The 26,173-nt window shown below is 38.3% G+C and overlaps 1 protein-coding gene across 4 annotated transcripts in view; it reads right to left on the bottom strand.

Moving 5' to 3' along the window:
- The window catches only part of Fas2 (neural cell adhesion molecule fasciclin 2), a 102,246-nt gene that overhangs the window by 67,881 nt on the left and 8,192 nt on the right, over positions 1-26,173 (bottom strand). The window lies entirely within an intron of this gene.

Here is a 26,173-nt window from a genome sequence, read left to right as displayed (position 1 = left end):
ATTATCCATTACGCGTTACTTCTCGTCTAATAGACTTCATAAAATAATTATTAATATAATTGTAAAATTTAAAAAATTTTTTTAAAAATAAAAATTACGTAATAGATTTGTTTTGAAAATCATGTAGAAAAATGTATGTATTTGCAATTTTGAGGAACAATAATTCATGTAAAATGTTATCCTATAAGCCGCACATACACTATACATTCATAAATTATATGTGAATTATCATTAATATTTATCATAAATTATAGCTTGCGTGATATAGTTCTCCTTATCCTTTTATCTCCTAGTATAATATATTGCCGGCAATAATAATTCTATATGTAATACCATTTCCCATAGTCACGTGAGTGTAATACGTGAGAGTATAAAAACGCATGTTCTTGTACATGCAAAAATTAAATTTATAATATATTATGTCACATCTTGCGAGACTCATTTTTTTAAATATTAACCTATTATGCTAATTCTTAGAAAATTATCTTGCGTACATTTTTATAATCGATAAAAAATCCATTGTATATTTATAATGAAAAAAAATAAATTATTTAAAGAAATATAATATAATTATAAAACTAAATTTTTCAGATTTGTCTAAAAAAGAATATTATATAATCGATAAAAATATTTATCGACACGAAGAACAAACACAGAAGACAGAAGGATACACTAATACGGAAAAATATTGTTTTTGATCCAGCTTTCCGAAAAGCGGACATAATTTTCGCGCGCGAAAATGCTTTCGAGATACTCTAATACGGTTACAGCGGATTCTCCCGGCATCGGGAGATTTCTGCCTATGCATCAGGATTACCAAGTCGGACGCGAGGATGAGTCGCGCGCGAGAGTCATTATTTCCGACGACGATAATCGTGATTCACGAGCATTCGGGAAAATTCGTCCATCGCGATAACCGAAAAATCGGGAATTTTGGTTGCTTCTCTCCGTCCGATTTCTAATATCCCTTTCACGCTTCACTTTGGCTGTCTGCGTGACGCGTCTCCTTTGTCCCCGAGCCACGGCAAAGTGTCGGTCCATGGTAATTAAGGAGACCTCCGGACGACGACCAGAGTCAAAGTCGATCGCTGGGGTTAACGAGGGGTTCGTCACGGTGGCGAGCTTCGGGCCGGATTCTGCAAGCCAAGGTAAACTCGACCGGCTAATTCGGATCGACTGGTCGGTATAAACGACGATGGTTACTGCGGTCACAAGGACTGGGAGGGAAGAGGTGAGAGAGGAGAGGTCCCGGTGGAAGCTTTCCTCCCATTTAAAATACCGTAGTTATCCGGCCTTCCCGATTCCACGTTATATCCGGATTAGGCAACCCAAAGTTATATTTGTAGACTATCTCTACGATCTATCGCGAGAGAGAGAGAGCCGTTTCGCCACACATTCTTAGGTAAATTCCATTTTTGCTTGCCTCGATGAAAATCGCAGAAATCGGATTATCCAAATATTTAATATTGACGCCTCAAACTTAAGCTTCCAAAAGCTTATAAGTAATATTTTGCGTATATAATATTTGCGCATTAATTCCGCGCGTGGCTCCTAATTAGCCTGTCCATTCACATTTTTTTAATATTTTATTTCGAGCAACATTTTATACTGTAATATAAAATTAATTTTGTGCCTAATTTTCAACATTTTAACGTAGAAAAATAAATTACATAATATATAATCATGTTGTTGCGATTATCAATTAATATGCAATTAAAAAAATTTAAATCCATTGACATGTTCCATTTTAAAAATTATATAATTTTCTTATGAATAATCAGACTCTGTACAGCAAAAAAAGATTGTACCTTCTCATGATAATTATTACGAAACTGACAAGATCTATGAATCATCCGCGTGCGGTCCCTTTAATTTGAAACGCGAGGCCTCGGCAGAGAGGATTAGATTGAACTTTGACCAACCACCGACCTTTAATTTCCTCTTAGACTTCTTAATTGCATCCTCGGCCGCGTAACGTGCATTTAAGCTTCAATGGAATTGAGCCATGAAAGCAGACCCGACCATGCAGCTCTAATTCGAGGGAAAAATCGCGTATGTCAAAAGCTCGAGCATGAAAAGAGTTGCATCTGCGTCCGATACTGGGGGGAAAAAATCCGAGACGACCCGCATTAGCTATTCATGAAAGTCAAACATCGTCACCGTTCAATCGTCTATGTTTAATCTACCCAATCTGTTCGCGTTAACCTCTCGCGTGGCCTTTAAAACGATCATCGTATTGGAAGAAATAAATTCAATCAAATAGCTTGTATGAAAAGGATATAATAGAGTAATTTTATAACAAAAATTCAAAGTAATTTTTAAGTTAATTTTTAGACAAAAAAACTGTCGCGATAAAAATATATTATTGTAAATAAAGTTTATAGAATTCAATTTATATCGCGAATAAAAAGTCGACAGAAAGTTTCCAAGTCTCCACAAGAGAAACACAATTTCTAAATGACAGTGACATATATATTACGAAATGCGTCACGCGTGAGAGTTGCAAAGCCAATAAAGAGTGGCAATTTCAGTAGGACGTATCAAAGAACTAAAAAAAAAATAGAAAGTATCGAGTGCCTACGGGACGGTTTGTTCACGCGTTGACACGAGTCAAGTCATTTGAAAAGCAGCAGCAGCAGCCTCTTGACGCGACGCGACGTTCCGACTAGACTTCAATTTAAAAAATTAGCCGCACACACCTTCGGGCTAGAAGAGAGACGGAGAGATTTAGGTGCAAAATCCATACGGCCGAGGGTGTTTTAATTTAAAACCGAGTGTTGTATATCCGTCTGGCCCGGCTTTGCAATGCGCGCGTGAAACAGGACGTTTTAATCCAATTCGCGCCGCCTTTAATCCTTCGACGCGTCCGCACGCGCGGCTGTCTCGTATATAACCGAGTTTTCAGATTGAATTTTCAAGGTTACCGCAAATCCCCCGTCCCGTTGCCTGGTTTCTCCCTTTCTTCCGCCGGCCAATTGGGAGATTCGCACTCTTTCGAGAGAAAACACGTAGTAGACAGAGTAAATAAATTGAAATACGTCAGCGTAAGGTATCTTGCACGTACGCGCATTCTGTACGTGGATTTGGAGAAGATATGTAAATTACGCTCCTTGTATCCAGATACGGGGGCTTGTTGAACCTCCGTAAAATCAACGCTACGGTGACTAGTTTAGAGAATGTATTTCGTATTCGCACAGTATTCGTGTAATAATTAATTAACATAGTATAATAGTAGAGAAAAATATTTAATGATTATTAAATTATATTATCATTATATATAAAGTAAGTGTAAAATAGTAATATGAATTCTATAAAAATTGAAGACTTATATTCTCTATATTTATTGCTCGAACCGCTGTTATAATTATTCAATATTAATATACGGTAAATGGACTGATTATGTCATTAATTATTTAGACTTACTGCATGCAAGGTCACTCCTTTACTCGGGTGACAGAAAAATAGGTGTGGTCTAGAAAAACGTAGGTGTTGTTTGCATGCACAAGTAATTATTAATTACGAAGATCTAATATTCCGACTCTCGTTACGCGAATTTTTCTCACAAGGAAAGCGGATTAATTCGACTCAATTCATCGTGAATTATATCCCCTCTTCTAATTCGACGAACTTGATATACTTAGCATAAATTCTAGAAGGAAAACGTTGAATTTTTAATTCTCCTCTTTCAAATTCTCTCTTCTTGAGAATTTATCCGTTATGCATCAACATAAAATTGAATTTAATCCCACTTTAGAAGATATTATTAATGTTTAAAAAAAAGTAATATTTAATTTTTTTTCTGCATAAATTTTGCTACGCGAGACAATATCTATAAAATATCTAGTCCATTTTTTACGCTTGATTCTCTTTACCTTATACAGGAGGAATAAAGATAGAGAAAATAACGCTCGGATACAAATAGTCGCATCAGTTAAATGTTTGAACGCTTGTACAATTCTGAAGATGCAGAAAGTGATAATTAATCTTGTTGCATATACTCTTTGAAATAGATAGATGCGAATATTCTCTCTATTTCTTGACATTTTAACATTCAAGTCAATTATCCCAGTTTGGATTAAATTTGTTAGTTTCGTATTTACGTAACACAATTGAATTACACTCACACTCGCGCAACGAATGCTAACGAGCGTAGTAGTACGTTGAAAACGCGTCACACCGAGGGAAACCTAGTGTGATACATACGTTTCCGCGCTTAATTTGTAACGCGATCCTGACGCGGGGCGAAACATGACTTTCGGAGAACACATTACGCGTGACTGCATAGCCGCGCTGTGAATTTCGTGCGACGTCAGACATATTCAACTCTAGTTAACTCTTTTGAAACAAAGTGTCTCGCGATATCGCGTTATATAACTTCGAGATCTGATTTCTGAAAACAATTGCAAATGAAAGTTACATTGACACATTGACACGAGACACAATTCCGAATGTAATCCGATTATGTCTTATTGTTAACCCGCATCAAGAGAAACATCGTTTCAATGAAAATTAAGTTATTTTTTTTTATTATAGCAAAAGCTATCGTAAAGGTACCATTTCATATGCAGCATACTCTCGCAGCGGTCTGTTATTGCTATTGGTGAAGAACACGCAACTAGTTGATTATTATTATTATTATATTAGTTAAATAATGGATTTTTTAAGACTAAGGTAGATTATGAGAATATAAAAGCAATTTTGAAATAATAAGAGAACAAAAAAATATGCTCTAATAAATTTTAATGACGCGACTGATTTGCCGCTGCAGCATGCTGCGTATATGAAAAGGCACTTGAAGATTTTATTCGTTTGTGTCATTTGTTTCTTTTTTGTTTCCCGAGACAGATGTTTAATCTATTACAGATACAACTTTGTTTTATTAGCAAATTTATAGGACACCCTCATTCAGGAAAAAACCTCTTTCGGAAACGCAACCGCACCGCCAGCGGGTCCGGTGGAGACACTAGAAAAATAAGAGTGGAAACGTAATATAAGCGCTTTGTGCGGTGGAGTCTACTCCAGACCGGCGCTTCCTTTGCACCCCCTTCTCTTTCTCTCTCTCTCTCTCTCGACCTTTTCTTATAACACGCTTCCTCCCTCCACATCGACCACTTTCGGCCTCACCGCCAACAATGACACTATAGAAAACCGCGGGGGATAATATGGGCAGGGATGTAGACGAAATCGATTTCACCCCCTGACCCATGCCGCAAAATGTCCCTCCCCCTTATATATCCTCCCCCTCTCTTTTCCTCTCTCGAGCCGCATCACCTTTGATTCAGCGAAATTCGAGACGTCTTTCCACGCCACTCTACCATTGTTTCACGTGGGAAGAGACGCGTATAAGGGGAATAAAGGAGGGAGTTTATCGAGAAATTCGAAACGTCCTCTTCCTTGTTCATCCTTCCCTCTTCCTCTATCGTGCCCTTATACCACACATATCTCACCCTCCTGTCGAGTTCGCTAACCGGGGATCCGCCGATATCGAATTTCGAGTCGATGTATTTGACAAAACTTTTTTATTTTTTTTCGTCGAGCAAAGCTCGTGGAAGTACCTTTTATTCGATCTCGATGTCGATGTCGAAAGAGCGCGCGATTCGATCACTCGTGTTTCTCAGATATTTCGAGATACGAAAAGATGATCTGCTCTTTTTCGACCCCGTACGCGTATTTAAAGTGTAATTAAAAATATTCAATGCTCTACTTCACGTTTACACACGATCTTGCTATCAAGCAAATCAAACACATATATCAAATTTTGACAAATCTTGATTGAGAACCAGATTTTACGATCATTTTTATACACGTCAATTATTCCGACACTGATTCGTAAAAATTAAATATCTACTCTCGAGCTGTCAAAATTAGTCAAATTAATTTTGCCGCGTTTAATCTTTATGTATCTTCCTATAATTTAAAAGTACCTTTTTCTCTGTATATCAAACGTTACAAGAAAGCACAGCTTTCGCGAGAGGGCGACTTCTAGGGGAAAAAAAAAAAAAAAAAAAAATACAGGATGAGAGGAGCCACGGAAATGGAATCAAGTGACCGCATTTAGCGGTGAATGCGGTACTCCGTGCGGAATTACGTGGCCGATCCACATGCCATGGTAAGATGTTGCACCTGGGACTCCATGTCGAATTGCAAGCACGTCGTTCTCCCTGGCGGAGGAAGGTAGTTTCGGGTGCTTTAAGTGTCGCGAGATGAATCGATCGTTTTCACTTCAAATGGATGGAACAAGCGTGCGTTGTCGCGGAGAACACCACGAGCAAAGCGATTATTTAGCCGAAAACCATATGTCGTGTAATACTATACTTGCACCCATGTATTATCTCCTATTTCGCTTTATATTCTACATTAATGCAGCCGTGTGTTACCGAATTATGGATCACATTGATTATTAGGCAAATATGTGGAACATCGAAAATGGAATATTGATGTAACGTGATATATTCAGACAGGGATATTAAAAAAGAAAATCTCTTTAATTTTCAACGCGCAAATGTGTACGGAAATATCACGATATTTGAAACTTAATTTCAAATATCAATATCAAATTTCAAGTATAAGATGAAAATATATATATACAAAGAGGGATTGAGAAGAGACAAACTTTCGCGACGGAATTATTGTGCGATAACAGATTCAGAGATACATTTTGCTGAGCTGTTTATACTGTCCCTGACATCAGTCGCGGAAATCCTTGAACGTTTGCCAACGGAAGTCCATAAAGATTTTCAGGATCAAAGCGATTTCAAACGATTTTACAATCGCGACCCTGGGGGTCTTGCCATGTATAGATACAACTCTTTCAAAAATGACGAACAATCGCGGAATATTATAATAAAAATTACTCACTTTTTTCAGCAAATCGAAAAGCCAAGTCGCATCTTTCAAGAGAAATAACAGTCTTACCTGCAACAAAAATATTAACATTATAAGATTATCCAATCTTTTAATTGCGCAATTTTTTCATATTCTTAAGAATAAAGCAAGCCGGAAGTCTTAATTTATGACGCTGTATTAATAGATTACATCATATCGATCGTGCGAAAGAATCTTGTTTACGTCTACTCGTTACGTCTTTCGCGGCAGACCACGCTCGATTAGAACTCTCGCAAACATGCTACGTGCTGGAAGGGGTTAACGTTCGCGATAAAAAGAAATTTTATGGGGAAAAACATGTAAGATGAATCGCACCGAACGGAAAGGCAGTTTCCATCGAAAGAGAACGTCGCGTCGGGACGACAAGTGGTCGATGTTACACACGCTGATAGGAAGATGTCGAGAAAGCAAAACGTTCTTAGGACCAAGGACGGTTATTTTTAACTCTGAACTATATGGGTGGGGAAAATCTAGATTTAGTGCTGACACTTTATGGATTATTTAAAAGAGCGCGTATTTAACTTTACTGCGTAGCACGATGTGTAATATAAAATTTTTTAATACGTAAACCTATTATATAATTATATAATATTTTTATATATAGATATACGTATATTTTCGAAAATATCTATTACATTTTTATTCGAACTATAAATTTATCCCATTAATTTAAAACCTGTTATTATAATTTCCCTTCTATAAAATTCGATATATATATATTACTCACAATATTTCGAATTTTGAAACTTAAAATATTTATGTTAACAATCTCGAATCTGTCATAATAGAAACTCGATTTGTACCCCTTTTCTCTCTCAACGCTACGATACAATATATCTAATATACAATACACAATCTATCTCTCTGACATAATGCGCAATTACATTAAGGCGCGACGGCCCTTCTTCGATAACACATATAAAGGGGAAACTACGAAGATCCCTTCCTAGGATGCGAAACGTAAGAGGCCTCTCTGTCGTCCTACGATATCCCTTCGTCCTTTACGACGTAGGGTGTTGTCCTACCGCGTATCCGCGGCGAGCGCAAGAAGGAAGCTCGGAAGGAAGGTAAAAAAAAAAAAAAAAAAACGATCGGGCGGCCAACCAAAAGGACACGCAGGATATCACAGTCCGGGACCGTCGTCGTCGTGTGCCTTCTTCCTGCGACGCGAGGTATTGATCCTGTTTGCCACGCGGCTTTAGTATTCGGCGCGCAAACTTTCGTGAAAACGTGTCCCGCATGCTCGCGGCGCCCCATAATTGTAGATTCAAAGGATATAATTCGAAAGAGGGGTCGAGAGGGATGGATGAGTAAAAAAAGGGGGTGGAACACGCGGGGCGAAAGAGGGAAAAACGGGCGCCCCCTGGTCCTCCGGGATTTAGTGCGCTATATTGGAGCAAAAGAAGAGGCGGCACTCGGCTGTCTAACGAAGTGAAAATTGCCTGTAATTTTTTTTTTGCCAGATATCTGATTTACTGCTATCATCCACAAATAATATTATTTTATCTATATTTTTTTATCAAAAAGTTTTATGCGCTTAATTTGATTAAAAAAAAAAAAAATTTTCTATAGTGATAAAGTTATGAAAAACGATGGCGGCTGCATTTGTGATGGAGCGCTATGGTATTTCACAATTTTCCAATATTCCATTCTAAATATATTCACCGCTAAAATAAATTTACCCGCCTCGAATTGAATGAATCATTCGAGTTATGTTGACAATAAAAATATTAGCGTAGAGATATATCCCATATTTCCCATACATTTGAGATAACTCTGTTTTTTCTGAAATACAAACGCATAAATCTAATCTCGTCCAATCTAATCCAGGATTTGTGTACGAAAAGTTTTCGACAGATTCCTGCTTTCGCTTTGAGAGAAAGACTGTACCGCCTTCGAAATCCAGGATCACGCCCTTTTACGCGATAGGTTTCCCTAATTCTTAATTTGCACTCGTCTCCAAGGATACACTTCCAAGTGAACCTGACAGGATTTCTCCCTCTCGCGTGGCTGTACCTCGGGAAAGATTATCGGGCTGTAATTAACGTCGAAGCTGCCGCGGGGGCTGTCGAGGACCTTATTGGCCAATGATCCGATAATACGCGCGGTAAACCGTAAAAGTAACGGGTCCTTTGCACTGGCGTATCAAATATCTCTCGCCCGGCGGACTTTTCTTTCCCCCTTAATTTGGAGAAAAGTGAGGAAGGCGCGAGGAAGCTTCTCAAAGAGATCAATAATATAAGATACAAGGTAACACCTAAAAGAGATATACTATATCGAATAACATATAATACACATCCAGTTTGCTAAAATTATTGTCAATATATATTATAATTGTAAAGATGTACACAATGGCTATTAAAATTATATAATTAATTATATATATAATACTAGTCCATGTAAAAATGTATAAAAATAAAATAGACCAATTATGCACGGCGCTTGAATAATTTAGAGTTAATAGAAATGCCCTCACACGTCTAACTCATTAAACAAAAGGGAGAGAAAAGGGAGGGAGACCGCTAATTTTCGCAAAAGTTTGTTCCTGTCGGAATTGTACGGATATGAACCGTCGAAAATTATCTCTCGCTGAAGTATACTATATATTCCAGGGATCTCCTATTAATTAAACTCGACGTTGCATATTCGCGGTTCACGCACAATTTGATTCGAAACAAAATGTAAAATAATTTCGGCGTTATTTAAATATTCTAATATAATACAACGTTTTCTAAGGAAACTTCTACGAACAATTCCCGCTATGATAATAATTGGTTAACAAAATTCAAAACCGATATTCAGATATTTATGTATGTCAAATATTTCTCCTCTCTCTCTCTCTCTCTGTCTGCCAGAATTTTTAAGTCACGTTTTGTAATCGGTAACGAATAAAATAAGCTCAACACTCTCTTTTTATACATTTATTTATGAAGAAATAAAAACCTTCGAATGCCGCGAGGTCAATTAAGGGACCCGACCGCGAGAAAGCGCGGAAGTCGCATTCACACAAACGTCAAACACGATTGTGCAACGTATAAGAGATGAAACGCACGTGTGTCCGCTTTTGCGTTTGTTTTTGCGTTGCCTTTAACGCGACGTGTATTTGAGCCGGAGACAGATAAGGCCGTAGCTCCTGTCTGCGGCGACGATATCTCCGGGCTTTGTGCCAGTTTCGGTCGCATCCGTGGAACCCGAAGAAGAGACGTGGGGACAAAGAGACGCGACGCGTAAAAACACGTGAGAACGAAATTTATGGCGAGGGAGAAATGCGGCAGAATTTGATAATCGAAAGTTCTCTGTTAGAAGAATGTCCTGCGAAAGTAATTCTGCACGAACCTTGAAGACGCGAAGTAGTAGTCAGCTGTGCAGAGAAATCAAGAGAGTTAAATTTATTCGAGATATAAAATATATCGCGGCTCTTTTTTTCGTGCACGTTCAACTTTTTTTTTGTCGAACCGATTATTTTCTCGAGTCGAGACGACGGTGTGAAAATCGCGCCAACGATCACAGCTTTCGGTTCAATTAGAAACGAACGATGACAAGTGGGCGTCGTGATTGGACGGGCTGATTTGATGAGAGGTCGCGGAAGGATTTATGATGTTCAGGTTATCGAGCCTGGGTACTTTGACGGATGACGCAGGGGCGAGAGGTCGGCATTTTTCACAGAGACATCTCGCTCCCGTTCTTTTTCCCCCACGAAAAGCTCGTGAAGCGCCATTCACGGTAATGACGGCATTAGCGAAATCGCACGGCAAGGATCACGTCTCGTCTCGGAAGATATCGTTCCTCTTAAGATCATAGAATAAGTTTGAACAGCCAGTCTGAGCAGCTTTGTGGAACTTGGTCTACAGAATTCTCGATTGACTTTGCCCGTTCTTTGGCCGGAAAATTCGGAGGAAGGAGGATCTCGTGTGATCTCGAGGGAACGTTTCCTTCATCCGAATCGCTAATTTTGACAGCTGTTCCTCGGCGTGAAAGTCCGAGCCACGTCACCCAAACATTGACTCTATCCGAGAACGAACACGTCTACAGGCCTCTTTTCCTCCTTTATGAAAAAAAAAGAGGAGACGCGAGCAAAACGAGTGAGGTGTGAAGATCTTAATCACCCCCAGGATCTTAATCAAGCAGAGGCTTCTCTCGCGTAAAAAATTAAATTTTATCTTTTCGGCATCCAGAGTCTGCCCGGTCCTCAAGAGAGGGTGTAATCTTCCTTCAAGATTCGCGTCAACTTTTGTTCCTCTCTTTCCTTTCGTCTTGAAGAGGAAGTTATTATAATTAGGCAAAGGTATAAAAGCACGTCGCATTTACGTTTCTCGGAAGTAAATTCTTTTAACGATCGCAATTACGAGCGTGGAATTGGTCGCGAGCAATCAGATCTTGCGGTGGATGGCAAAAAGAGAGAGAAAGAAAGAGAAAGAAAGAGATAGCAGAAACGCTCGGTTTAAGGACGGCGGTGTAGAGACGAGAGAGATCGTCTCTCGAATCCGAGACGCTCGGGAGAAGAAAAATTTAATTTTGCCATTCGCGGCGTGCTACTTCGGCATCCGGATGGCTGGTGATAATTACATGGTCGCCGGCGCGCTTTCCCGGACGATACGAATGGGAAAGGGAGGAAAGAAAACCTCAATAAATGGCGTTGTCGCCGATCGCGGGAAATTACTCGCCGTGAAAATGCGCCTCGGAGCGCATTTTCCCTCGCTCCTCTTTCTCGCGAAAAACGCAAGGAAGAAATTGCTTGCGTTCGAGGAAAATTAAGTATCGCGAAAAATGAGATTACGCCGTCTCAAAGCACGGAAAGTACAGGAAATTAAATTAATAGAGTTAGCTTCGGTGTCAGATAAAAGAAAAAGTTTGACGCGAAGCTCACCGTATGATATACAACGCTTAAAATACGTCTTCAAGTTTTTCACATTGACGTTAAACAGATGAACAGATGTTGAAGAAATTAAAGTGCAAATTAATATTCGAAAACTATAGTAATTATAAAAAATAATGTTAACTTTGGCTTCCTAAACAAAGAAGATTTTTTCAACAAAAAGTCGATACAAAAAATACTTGTGTTGCAAAATAAATATAATTTTTTTTAAGCATATAGCAAACGCATTTGTCTGTAAAAAATTAATAAATAAATTCAAATAGTTTCAATTAATTGAAAAGTTACATCTGTCGCGCGATTGTCAACAGATTGTAAGTACATGTTCATTTCCATATATAGCGACGGCCAATTACAAGCATTTCAATGAAAATTTCAAAGGCAAGCACAGACAGACAGAGCGGTTGAAACTTTAATTTGTTCAGTCAGCCACTCGGAAATCGTACGCGCGTACCGCAGTCGCTTATATACAATATATATATATGTATATATAGTATATAGTATATATGTATATACATATATATACATACACAAACGCTGCGATGTGGGAGAATAAGGAATAGAAGTAGCTCTAATCGTAACTGGTGTAGGTCGAGTCTCGACGAAGGAGCTGAGAAAGGCACTGAAGTCGCGAGATTTCCTGACTCTGCTCGAGTTACACGCGCTTTGTCTTGCTTTAAATCTAAGCAGCTAGGCGTCGTGTTATGGCAAGCCGGCGCGGGCCGATTGCGCCATTTATGCATCTTAAGTGCACGCACCGCGTCGCAGCTGCATACCTCTCGTTTTCCCTTTCTCGCCTCTCTAAAATAGATTACCATATACGAAGAAATGTTACAACTAACGATCTTCTCATGAGTACTATTTTGAGAATAATCAAAATCGACGATGGAAAAAAATAAGTCTTGAAATTTTTAAATTAAATGTAATGTCTAAATTAACAACCGCGACTGATGAATTATTTTTGCGCATATAATGACCGACAATTGTCATATAATTAAAAGAAATGATATAAAAAATTGTTTCTAAATTCATTATTATTATTAAACTTTTAGAAATATATGAAATAATTTATAATTAATTTTTATTGTTTGTAATTTGAGAGGATTGGAAATATTCAACTTATCCAAAAATGTCTAATTTTTATATAATTTCTTTTTTATTTCAAGTTTTAAAATTGTGTATATTATAAATGTAGACAATTTAATTTGAAAGAAGAATACAGTTGTATAAAATATTTTTGTTCTGAACCCGCGATATCCTGTAAAAAAGGCATGCTCATCTTGAAACCGCGCTATCTCCTGAATAATATCTATAATCCATTATTACGACCATCATTAATCGCACGACAAAATTGCGCCTGGCTGCTCTTCGGGGATTTCGATGGGTCGACCCCTGACTCGGCTCGATTTGCACGGCAATATCCGCGATACGTGCGAGCTTTCAGCTTCGATGCTTGCAAGTACAATTACGCCCCTATAAATCACACGCTAGGTCGAAATGGGGGTGATCGATAGTGTTTTTAATTGCAATGCATTTTTACTGAGATAATATACTGTACGTTCTGCGATATTAACATTACCTTTTGTCTTTGGAATATTGTTACTATGTAATCTAAAAAATATGTGACTAATCAATAAATCTGAACAATTTTATACAAATGTTTATTTTTATTCAGTTCATTTGTGGAAATAAACTTGAATTAACTGCATTTTCATTGTTACATTCCCTCTCTATGTAATTGACAACGAAATATGTGGAAATATTTTTCTTCGATTTCGATGGATTTTGTATTCATCGCGCAGCATTTGTTTATTTCCCTAAAAATATGATTTTGATGAAATCATATTATCATATTATCATGTATAAAATCTTCTTTAATTTTTGTGTTTATAAAAAATTTGAAATTTATAAAATAAGGGAGAGTTTTCTCTCTCTTAAAAATATTATTTTCGAAAAATGCATAAATATAAAAGAATTTAATAATATATAGTCAAGTTCAATTATTAAGAATCTTCCAAACAAGTTTTTAATTCTTTGTTTGTGATATTTATATACCTCAGTAGTATCGAGTTGAAATTACCTGTATCGAGTTATCTTCGAGTTATCTAATCTTTTTAAGCACATCAGAACTCTTATAAAAAATATCTTGTAAAATAAATGTTCAGTATATAAAAAAAAATTCAATTAATTTGCGCCGTAGTTATTCAATAACGACATCATTAATCCTTAAAAATTATTTCAAAGCAACAGAGATAAAAATGTTGACATAGATTTATGAAAAAAGTAACAAAACATGCGGCGTCAATTTTTAACGTATTGAGTGATAAAAATAAATGTAAATTGAATTTTACATGAATTAACAGTTAGAATTTATTTTACTGTAGCTATAGATTAACCTGTCGATTAAAATTTTATATTGAATCCAAAAAATAAATTGATGCAAATTGATATAAATAAATCCCATTTTTCATGTTCATCGGTCTCGAATAAATACATTACTCGTTTGTAAAAATTATTTGCGGTGCAAAAATTGTGAAAATGATTTTCCCAGCTTTTTCGCAATCTAATTCTCTGCGCAAGTTGTTAAATACGATTACGTATAATTTTGCAAAGTTTATTATGTGAACGCGCAAAACTACGTAATATATATACAAATAACAAATCTTGTGTTTCTTCATAAAGAATTTGTGGATATTTTCAATCTCGTGCTAAAAACCTTTCGCATAGCAAAAACATTGTTTGGATAATTTTCGAAAGAGCCAACCGAATATATATCGAAATAATTCAGTTCGCGCGGCTATGAAATAACAAGCCGAATTTCTCGTTTACGTTTTCCCCGAGTATTTTCGAACGAACGGCTCTGTAATTACATACATCGTTGTTAACGTATTCCGTCCGGAGAATGCGTCGCGTCGCGACGCGTAATTTACGCGCGATATGAAAAAATGCTTTATTCTGCCCGACGTACACCTCCGACGTGTACGATTGTAGACCGAGTGGACATTAATAATTCATAGCGTACGTGGGTTCCGTAAATATTCGCGACGGGCTGTCCCGCAATCTAAAGAAAAATAAATAAATAAAAGAATGAACGACTAGTTTGGTCTCGCAAAGAACACACGTTTTCGCGGTTTCCAAGGGCGAGAAAATTGCGGAAGTCATTTCTCTTGAAGCGCGCTTTTACATCGCGCGTTGTACGAATGGGTTGTTAAATGCGATATTGTACGGAAAATCATTGCGGTCTGTTTGTGCAATTTGCATATTAAGTATACGCGACGTCTTTATCGCGTCTCGTCATCTGTAATATTCACGCCTTCACTTCCTCCTCTTATGAAAGCCGGCCGTGATGTGTCAAGATGGGAATCATTAGGCAGAAAGACGTGAAATACGAACAGGCCATCGTACTATTGAATTACAAAGTCGGACGTTTCACGCGCATCATTTAACTCGGTTTTTACATAGATTATTATTAATCAGCATTTTAACCCATTCATCAAGTTTTACGCGCTAAAATCCCTAAAACTAATGTATCGACGAATTTAATCCGAGACCAATGAAAACGATTGTGCAAATGTCTTGCAAATAACGCGCGAATGCCGAAGACCCGTAAAAACATTGAAATCGTCCGCTTTTCCTCTCGCAATCGCGGCTTTGCTTAATGAAACGTCCTTCCCGTGGAGCGCCCTAAGTCGGACGGGAATAAACGATCCGCGGTGATGAAAAAGAGAAAGAGAGCACACGGCGCAGAATTAGCCGACAGTGTTTTTCCACGCGTCGAAGACTTACAAGGTAACGGTAAGAAGTAAGAACCCTTCGTAAGGGGAGAGGATTCAAAGCGTGCGCGAGAAGCCCCGCAAATTAATCGAGAAGGAGACACCGTCGTGAAACAACCCTTCAATCTAAATTCAATTATTTGCGCCCGTCATCCCCCTTCACCGAGTATCGCGGGGGTGTTGCTTGAAAGATCCAAGTATTCCGGGCGCGAAAGCGTAGAGACGACGAATTATGCTAGGCGGTAACTGCACCGAAACTCGCAGGCACACAAGCATTACGTGAGCGACTCGCACGTGATAGCTTAAAAGAGCTTAAAGTCGACTCTCGCGGAGGTTATAAACCACCTGCTGACGCCGAGACGAGCGCGGTTCATCCATCCGACAGCGCAATACCTCTCCGACATTCGTTAATGAATTATTTGCGCACAGTTATAACTAGCGCGCGAGCAAACAACTTAATTGGCGCAGACTCGTATTTCATGCGCGTCATACGTGCTCCCACGAAATTATTATTCCCGTCGAATGGGTAGACGGGAACATTTCAACGTCGGCTTTTTCTTGTAAACGTCTCGCAACTTGTATCTCTATTAATTCACTGTGTTTAACCATTTAGATCGCTATTTAATGAGTATTAAGTACAACGTCGCGTGATTTAATTACAATTCGAAATAACTCGTGTCTATAATATTGCGTGATATAAATATCAAAAATAATGACATAAGAAAGTATAATAAGTGTATAAATATATAATATAAGAATTGTAATTAGTCTGCTTTTTAAAACTAGAAATGAAATATCAAATTGACAAGTCTGACGGGAAAAATATTGTTTTAGCTATATCGACATCTTATCGCTTGCTAATTTCTCTGCTGTGAAATAATAATGGGGAACTTTCTTACTAGGTTTTTTTCCGAAGACGAAAATTTATCGCGCTTTACGATGACGTTCGTATAATTTACGATTGTGCCACTTACCTCAGCGGCTCCACCCTTAAAGGGGGAAACTTTCGCCATTCCTTTCACGTCCGCCAAAAAATTTGCCACCGCACAAACGACGCTCGTTAGACTTTTACGAACTTTCGGATTTTACGCATCGAAACACGTGTTCTCTACTCGCCAGCCCGCGAAAGCATAAATATACATGGATATGGTAAATAGGAGCATGTGTTGCCCTAATCTGAGCCTGTGACACCTGTGACCTTTATGTAGCGACGTTTATGTGTCGTGAACCCTTCGGAAACTTATTGACTGCCGTGTCTTAATAGTATCAAAAAGAAAGATACGAGTTGCAAAGTTGATTTTACGTATATTCGAGAGTGTTATTTATCGTATCGAATTATGATAGTAAATATTTATGCATTGAAAAGCAAAAAAGAACCATAAATAATAAAATTAGTATTTAATACGTATTTAATATCGAGTGTGACATTTGATATCCAAATAAAATAATTATTGTTGCAAATAAAGCTTTGCGATAATTACGCTTTGTTGAAATTCTAAAGAAATTTTACGCATAAAATGCAAAAATCAATAGAATTAATCCGATTCGATTGAAATACTCTCACATTCATAATATATTAATTCCCATTCAAATAATACTCTCTCCCTCTCATTAATACCCGGGTCGATGATTTACTTTTTTTGCTCGAATGTAGATTAAAAAAAGCTTTATTTTTGTGACGTATAAAAAATACAATAGGTTTATAAAATCGAGAGGCAGAACGTAAACGTTGACATTACGAAAAAGTTTTAGAGAAAAAAAAGTGATGAACAATCGCCGTCTTTTTTTCTACGCGATACGATAATAAAGTCGATTTAACGCGAACTGCACGTTGGAGAAGAGTTTAACTCGATTTAAAGTCCAAAAGTGTTTACGCGGTCAAGCGGATGAGGAAATTGCTCCTTGATCGCCGCGATAACACAAGTTCGTTAACAGCGGGAGCAACTTTAAACGTTACAAAAAGATAATTGGCTCTATCAGACGCTATATCGAGGGAAGGAAAGGCGGAAGGGAAAGAAAAAGGGTGCGAGGGAGAAAAAACACACGTGCACACACGCACACGCGGCATGCTTGAGTGCATTTCCCTGTCAAGTCGTCGGCGACGATGCATCCGCGACGGCGACCCCGCGGGATTCGTTGAAATTCTACTAGGACGACAGCAGTAATCCATCAAAATCAACCCTTAATGTCCTATATGTGGGCCTCGCTCTCCAATCTCGTTGCGGAAGACGCGCGACACAGGGTGACGCGCAAGTCCAGAATTAAGCCCTATTCAGAAGAAACGACGCTGAATTACGGTCCATTCAAACGAAATGACTCTGCCCAGCTTTATTCGGTCGTCTCGCACACTCCGCGGTTATTAATTACAATAAGCCGACCTCGTCATCCACATTTCAACAAGGAAACCCCCCTCCTTTCTATCCCTATCGAGCGTCCAGTCGTAGCCAAAGCAAATGTTTGTCCCCAAGATCAAATAGATCGTTGCCCGTCCTTTGCAACTGTGGACTATCCAAATATATTCCTTGGAATTAAGTCGCAATTGCGCAACGGCATAATTTCGTCCGCAAAAGTAAAATTATGTATGCGTGAAAATGTGTTCAAAGTCAGCTTCGGTATACATCGAATATATTGCAGATATTCATAAAACTCTAGTCTACAAAAGAAAGCTACGTTTAGAAATTTAGTTTCATGTCGACTGAAAACGCACTTGCATTTGGAAAACAAAATTGTAATTATTAATATTTTGGTAAAATTTTTAATCGTAATGAATTAAAAAAAATATATAATTTCCAATACTATAATATTACAAAAAAACACGTGTTTATTTATTGTTCTAGAAATGTGCAAAATACGGAACACGAATTGTTAAACAAGAAAAATAAATACATAAATAAAAACACGATTTACGTAAAGTCGTAAAAGAAAAATATCGTCGGGACACGAGTAAAAATTTATTCCATAGGTGGACAATAAAATAGCTATCGTAACGCAAAGTACTTCAAATAGTACCGGGTATATATATTTCAGGCAAAAAAGAGAGAAAAAATAAAACGCGTTTTCAACGTTGCGCTGAACGTCGGCTTTAACTAAAAATACGGTGAATACTCGTTTTATATCGCATTCGCCAGTTGTAGTTTCGCGCCGATTGCGCAAATACGATCGATCGTTATCGTCATTTCGGACGCACTCGTAATTTTCAGAAAGTCGAATCGATCGAAGATAATCAGAACCAATCGTCGGGGATCAGTCAATCGCTGTAACGCAAAAGAGCGAGAGAGCGAACGAGTTAGGGAGTATGAAAAGGGAAAGAGAGAGGGCTCGTGAGATTGAATCCCTTAATCATTCGAGCACGTGATGCAAACTCGCTTTCACGAGCTCATAATACGACGCACCGCGTACGCCGTTGCATTTTCGATAATTGCGATATTCGTTCGAACGGTGAAGCGACGCGCTAATTTATTAATCGCATCGATCGCGCGCATCGACGCGGAGCGAACATACACGTTTAATCAGCGCTGTTTAAGGATGCAGCATTAAAGCCGGCCACAGATACAATTAGCCGCGGGACAGAAAACCAATTACAGATAAACGTACTTGCGGATAAACGGATACATAACGCACGTATCACGAAAATGAATCTTTGCAATAATCATGTAATCGAATAATTCGCATATCTTTTTCATCCACGTACCCCTGCTGCATCGTTTACACATCCGTCAAAGCAGTATAATTATTCGGCTTTGCAATTTTTGAGCATTATCGCATCAAGTATAAGAGTATTAATTAATTGTACGACTTAACAGGATGCGTATGGTCCGAAGAAATAAAAGGTCTGCCGCGGTTTATAAATGCTGATTCTTTCTTTCCGAACTGCGAACACACGCGAAAAACGCTACGCATTATTCCAACGGACGAATGCATAAGCAACGTAATACGTTCGCGGCTTGCTGAACACGCGAGAGCGAATGTCGTGCTCGATACGCGATCGATTCGCGCGCGAAAACCCCTGTTTTATGCAAATTTCGCCGCGCACGTTGCGCGAGTAATAAATTATTCGCTTAGTCGAGTCCGTTTATGGGTGGCGCACAGAGAGGAGAGAGAGAAAGAGAGACCGCGGTCCCCTTTTACTCTTCGGTACTGTTTGTTGCTGCCGGCGCCGTAAATACGACCAAATATTTGCCGCTAATAAAGCCCACGGCGGGAGATAAATATTTATCGGACGTCACGGATCCTCCGACGAGGACTTGTTCGATATACGCTCGATTTGGTTTTTTGGAAAAATAACGAGAAGGAAAAAAAATCAGCGCGCACGTATTTCTCTGATAAAAGATATATATGCGGGCAAAACCTAACCGAGAGATATAACGAACGGTACAACATCTGTATTTATACGCGCACGATATATATTCGATGACCGTGGCTTATACCTGCAATTGCAACGATCCGCGCGGCCTGGATTGTTGCGGATCGATTTTACGCTCCTCGAAGCACGCGAGGGAGAGAAAAAAAATGAAACGCTAATTGCGCTCGTTGCTATGTCACAGCGAACGAAAGAGTTATTAACGCGAAATTGCAATGTGCAACGGCGAATGGACACATGTGGGATAGTTGCGGAAATGTCCCGCACGCGCGCGCGAGTAATCAGCGAGATTCAAGGCTGATTAATCGTTCGGTTTTGGTCACCAGACACTTTTCCGATAATTGCTCTTTAAATAACGATATAGTCGGAGTGTCAGGGATTTTAAATAGACGCCGCTTGATTCGCTTCGTAAAGGCCTTTCGAAACCGCAAAACACTGTTGCATATGGCACATATATATACGGATGCAAATGACGTCGATCATCAGATGTACGAAGCGAGAAATGTGAGAGAGGAAATGTGCGAAGAGAAGAGAAAGCTTAAATGAGACGAACGATTATGACCGCGTCATTTATGTCATTTATATATCTGACGCGCTGTTGAATTGAAACACGACGACGCCTACATCTCGTCGTCGACATTTCTCATTTCACATATTATATACGTTTCTTACGACTCCTATCATTGCTTCCGGTTATTACAGCATTAGAAATAGAAAGATATATATATATATATATGTACTGAAGATTCCACAGTTTCGCCAACAGATTGTTAAAGTAGCGCAATTGCGATCTTAAACTTTCAACAGTTGTTTAATATAGTAAATTGTAATGTTAACAGAGCAAGATTATTTTCTTGCAATTTGGAATCGATGATAAAATCCGATGATTTATGGACAAACTGATGTGTAACAGGAAATTCGAAAATAAATGTGACTTTCCGTAGCCAGCGGTGCTGATGGAATCGATTGAAATATTTGTAAAAACGTGACGCTTGACGGGACTTCCTTCCGTCTGGACGTCATATGGCTGCCCAGTTACACAGAGTGTTTGGAAAGTCCACAACAAATGTATTTCATTATTGCAAGTTTCTATAGTATTTCTAGTATTAATATCAAAATATTCTTAAAATTAATTTTCAATTAAGATAATTATTCGTTATTTTTCTTTTAACTAAAAAAATGTTTTTAAAATAAATGGCTTGTTTCAACTAAAAAGAAAAATTACGATACGTCTATGATATAGTTTAAATATTTGTTCAATGGTATAATATAATTCCTTCCAATTCTGTTAAATAGACATTGCATTATATATGAGACGGTTAATTTGTAACACGGAGAGAATTTTCTCTGAAAATTTATTCTGACAATCATGGTAATCGTGGGAAAATATTTTTACAAAAGTTCCTCCGATTAATATTTGCCACAATGAAAAGACATAATAAAATTAATCGAGCATATATCATATTGTGGTAGACATTAATACTTTTTATTATTGTTGTAAATATTAATCAGAGAAACTCTCATGAAATTCTACCTTATATTGTCCCACGATCGTCATAATTTTCAGGGTAAATTCCAAGAGAAAAAATTCTCTCTATGTACGAACTAGTTCTTACGAAGTCATCGCATACATATATTTAAAACGAGAAGGTAAACTCGATACTTGGAGATACATCCACATTCCACATGGTTGCGTCAGGTGCGCGACACGCGAGAGTACGCGAGCCTCGACGTAACCCAAACTCGACGACGCCGAGTATATATTTCACGCGACAACAAGCGGGTTTAACGACCGTGGAATATGTTGGCCCGAAACCCGAGCAACGTCGCCGTCGCCGATCTCGTCGGCGTCGTCATCGTTATCGCCACCGCACCGCCTTAACCCGCTAGTCCAATTCCCACGGATCGTTATCCCGAGATGCCAGGCCCGGCTGCTGCTTCTAATCCAGTTCACGCGAAAACGAACCTAACGGAAGCGCGGCCGAGCGGGTATAGGGAGTCACGGCCGACCTACCGCTTTAATGACGGACCTTAACTCCCATTAGGGCCGAGGATAGCAAGGTGGATAGCCCGGCACAAAGACTGGCTCTTCTTCCTCGCTTCGTGATCGTCATCACGTAATTTCTTGGAGAAAAAGGAAGAAAAAGGAATGGCCAAAGAAAAACCAGGAAACTGCAATTTATCGGGTCTTTGGAAAAAAAAAAAAAAGGAAAAAAGATTGATGACTTTGCCGGCACAACGAAAAGTCGCTGGTACTAAATCCCAATTTTCGTAAAATAAACTCTAAAGCCGTTTACTGTCGTGCGAAAGATAAGGTTTCCGCGTCGATGGGAGATTCGAGACTTTCGTTTGTGCCGAAGAACGTGATGTGGGGTCGATGGATTCTACTATAATTTTGTAAAATTCAAGAATCCGATGTTGCACGTCCGGTTTTACTGGATCGAGTCAAGAAATTAAACGAAAAAAAAATTATACGTTAATTCTGCTTCTATTGCTACAATATATTAAGCGATAATTTTATGGAATAATTCCTTGATATTTCTTTCTGTGTCTCTATCTCTCTCTCTCTCCTCTCTAAAATATTTACGCACTAATCCCCGTTTCAGTAATATTTGCTAATTTTACTAATTCCTCGAGTTCGCAGATTCCAAAATGGTTTACACTCGTTGATGCGAGTATTTCAAAGTTTGTAATGTAATCACAACTTTTGTCAACAAGCTGTAGCGAAATTTCAGATCCTTCCACTTTTCGTTTTTTTTGATATACAATTTTGAAATCATTTTCGCTCGTATAATAAAATTAGTATGTAATTTGCGAGACACCCGATGTAACGGTAGTTAGAGGCACACGACGATGCTTCAAAGGGGAGGCTCGAGGTGGTCCATCGAGACGTTGAAGAGGGGCCCTCTTTCTTTGTCCGTGCACAGGTGCACGAAGCAGGTTGCAGGCAGAACATCAAAACAGGTTTACACAAAAACGGCCGAGGCGCGGGATCCGCTTCTTTTTACCCTCTTCCTCTTCGTCACGAACGAAAATATCTCACATCGGCATTCCCTCCCCCTCCCCCTTCCCCTCACCACTCTCCTCATGTATTTCTAGTCGGGATCCCGTGTCATACGGTGAAGTAGTTCGCTGTAAAGAGTATCCCGGAAGATTTACTCGAACTACAAACTTCCGTACTTTTCTGCAGACTTCGATCAGAATTGATCTTTATACGGATGTCTCGGAGATATTAATAAGTTTGAAGAAATTGATGGAGATAAGTTCTCGCGAATTAAATTTTATAAGGGGATATACATTAGTTTAAAATTTTAAATAAATAATAAATTTAGCTTATCTTTAATGTTTGTAATAATTTAGAAATACGAGTAGTAATATTAAAAATAATACGAACTATGTCTATGAAATGAACTGTACAATTGTAAGCGAAATCAGATTTAGAAAAAATTATTTAGTTATTTATTACATAGAAACGTTATTATTGTCTGTACAAACTTTTCAATGTGCTAGAGGAAAATTCGATAATCAATTAATACGCGAATAATGTTAGAAGAATCCTGTTAAGAACAGACTATAAAGAAATTATTGAAGCAATTTGAAGCTCAACGATTGTATCATTACAATTAATTGAGCTGTATAATTGAAGAAAAGATTTGCATGGATTACAGCTTTAGCAATATTTAGTGAATGAAAGTAATATCGGCTTTTTATTTTTCGTTTCGCTTACAATTAGTGATCACAATGCTTTGCAGCGACCAAGTTCCGTCTGCTTTGACGAGTTTTTTCGAATCCGATTACGCATCTGGTCAATCGAATACGCACACATATGGCTTAAACGCGAACCAGAAGAGACGATTATTAGTTTCGGAATCCCCGAGGTAATTTGGAAACACCGTACATGCCGGAACTGTTAATTCTGATTGCCCCGATCCCAAAATCCTATGAGATATAATTTTAGAATAATTATCGAGAACAGTGTACAATTTTACCGCGTGCAATAACATATGATTCGTCCAAATTTATAACTTTTATTTAAAGAGAGATGCTAGTATTGTTATTTATTTTTCTAATAATTTTTAATTGGCGGACGACAAACGATGAGAAAGATATAGCAAAACAATGGAAAAATATTTCGTTTCGTATATAAAACTAATTTATATAGGAATTTATCGCAAAATTAAATAGCCTATATATGTGACAATAACAAAGTTTGTTTCCTAAACGGATCTATGCGCGTCGGTAATGAATGCTTTCTGAGCGGAGAGAAAAATCGATTAATAAAAGTACGCATGCGGGACAAATCGAGTTACGAGAATACCGCTAATTCGCGAAGCGTTCGCTCGTAGAAGAGCTCTTTTCCGCGAGACTCGCTCGTTTTCTTTTAATAAGCGCACGCCGGAACGGTTCGCCATCTGGGCGCTCGGGATACTTTAATTAAACCCCATTTCCACGATAAAGCTTCTCTCTCTCTCTCTATTTTTTTTTCTCCAAAACAACGTGACCGAGACTTTTATAATTCCGCAAAACGGGAAGAGTCGCGGCAAAACGGAAGGGAAGGGACGCGACGCGACGCCGATGCCTCGCGGCGCTGTAATTTGTCCCTTTTATGAACGGCCCCGATCGTAAAAGTGACCCGGGGGCTGGCTGCCCCGCTGAATTATTTCACCGAAAACGGCATATCGCGCTATTTTACGACAATGTAAAAACGAAAGTTTACCCGCGTCTAGATGAAACTTTAATCATCGATTGTAAAAACTTCCGCCGTCGAATATAGTTATGGATCGATTACTCATCGATATCGATTGCGTGTCCCGAATTAATACGAGATATCGAGACGGAAAACTTTGAGATAAAAACCTATCTTGAATTATTTCTTAATCGAGGATTTATTAAGATTTTTCTTTTAGATTTTCCGTTAAGTTGATGAGAAACTCTGATCTCCTAATCAAAATGAAAGTAAATTTATTTAAAAATTGTCTCAAGATGCCGGTGTGCCCGCACATATTTTAATTTCAAAAGAAAATATTTCTGTACAATATCATATCAATGTCTATTATTCTTATACAAACTATTGTAAGAGCGACTGCATTCTCGACGACGCAGAAGCATATATTTTTCTCTTTCAACGGACGAGAGTCTAGAGATAAGGGAGAGAGATAGATCAACGAATGAGATATAGTTTGAATAACAGCGGGTGTTATTTCAGCATACGCTGTTCCTTCGGCGAGGCGTGCGCTTAATTCACGAGTATTTAGCTAGTTAATCCTGATTACGTCACCGAATCCTTTGATTCATTAACCAGTCTCGTATGTCTCCCAATCGTGTGCACGCACATATATACCGAATACGCGATGCTGCAGAACACTTCATCACTTCATTCATCTCGACGTTGTATAGAAGCCCGAAACGAGAAGCATCCGCAAGTTCTCCATTCACGCGTCTTATTGCGCGAATGTGTTCAATTTCTACGAATAGGCGGGGTTGACGTATAATATTCACGTCGAAGAATCGGTTATTAAAATATATCTTACGAGAGATAACTCTGCTATGAAAAATACCTGCAGTGAGAGATAAGACGTATCGAGTTACATTACGTACTATACGATACATAAAAACGATATATATATAATGTATTAATCTCGAACGATAAATGCGTCACAGATGCTTAAAATATTATTTTGTTTGATTTTGTCCAGCACTATATGCAAATCTCGAGGAAACTTTTTCAGTTCGTGACTTCCAACTCATTTACTGCTGATTGCGTTGTTGCATAACACGATGCAATACTATTAAATGTTTAGTCATCGAAATAAATCGACGTTTACGTGTCACAATACAAGTGTATAGAAAAATATGTGTCAGCTGTAAGAAATCTTTATAATGCCCGGTTCCTAAAATTGAATCGTGCCAGCCGCTATTGTGATATTAGAACTGCGGGCTTTCAGAGGGAAAGAAAAATTACACGAGTCAGCGCACAGGAAGATTACTCTAGATCACTATAGTGCGAGTAATATAAGCACAAGGTGCACATAACGGGATAGAGGAAGACAGAAAAGTGAAATAGACTACGCCTCATTGTCAGTTGGCGAGATAAACTTTTGCAATCATGAGAGCAATAAATGATTGTGACGACAAAATATGGCAAACACCGTTGTGTGCGTTGCAATGATCTGTGATTACTGATTGCAATGAAGCGACGCATAGAATGCATATATATTTGCGTATATTTGCGCAGTTATATAATATTAATAACAAACAAAAGTAAACAATTTAATTAATAAT

This window comes from Nylanderia fulva, unplaced genomic scaffold, assembly GCF_048542155.1.
Source record: "Nylanderia fulva isolate GAGA-0341 unplaced genomic scaffold, ASM4854215v1 Scaffold16, whole genome shotgun sequence".
In the NCBI taxonomy this organism is placed as follows: domain Eukaryota; kingdom Metazoa; phylum Arthropoda; class Insecta; order Hymenoptera; family Formicidae; genus Nylanderia; species Nylanderia fulva.
Note: the sequence above shows the minus strand (reverse complement) of the source record. Positions and strands in the feature narration are given on the sequence as shown.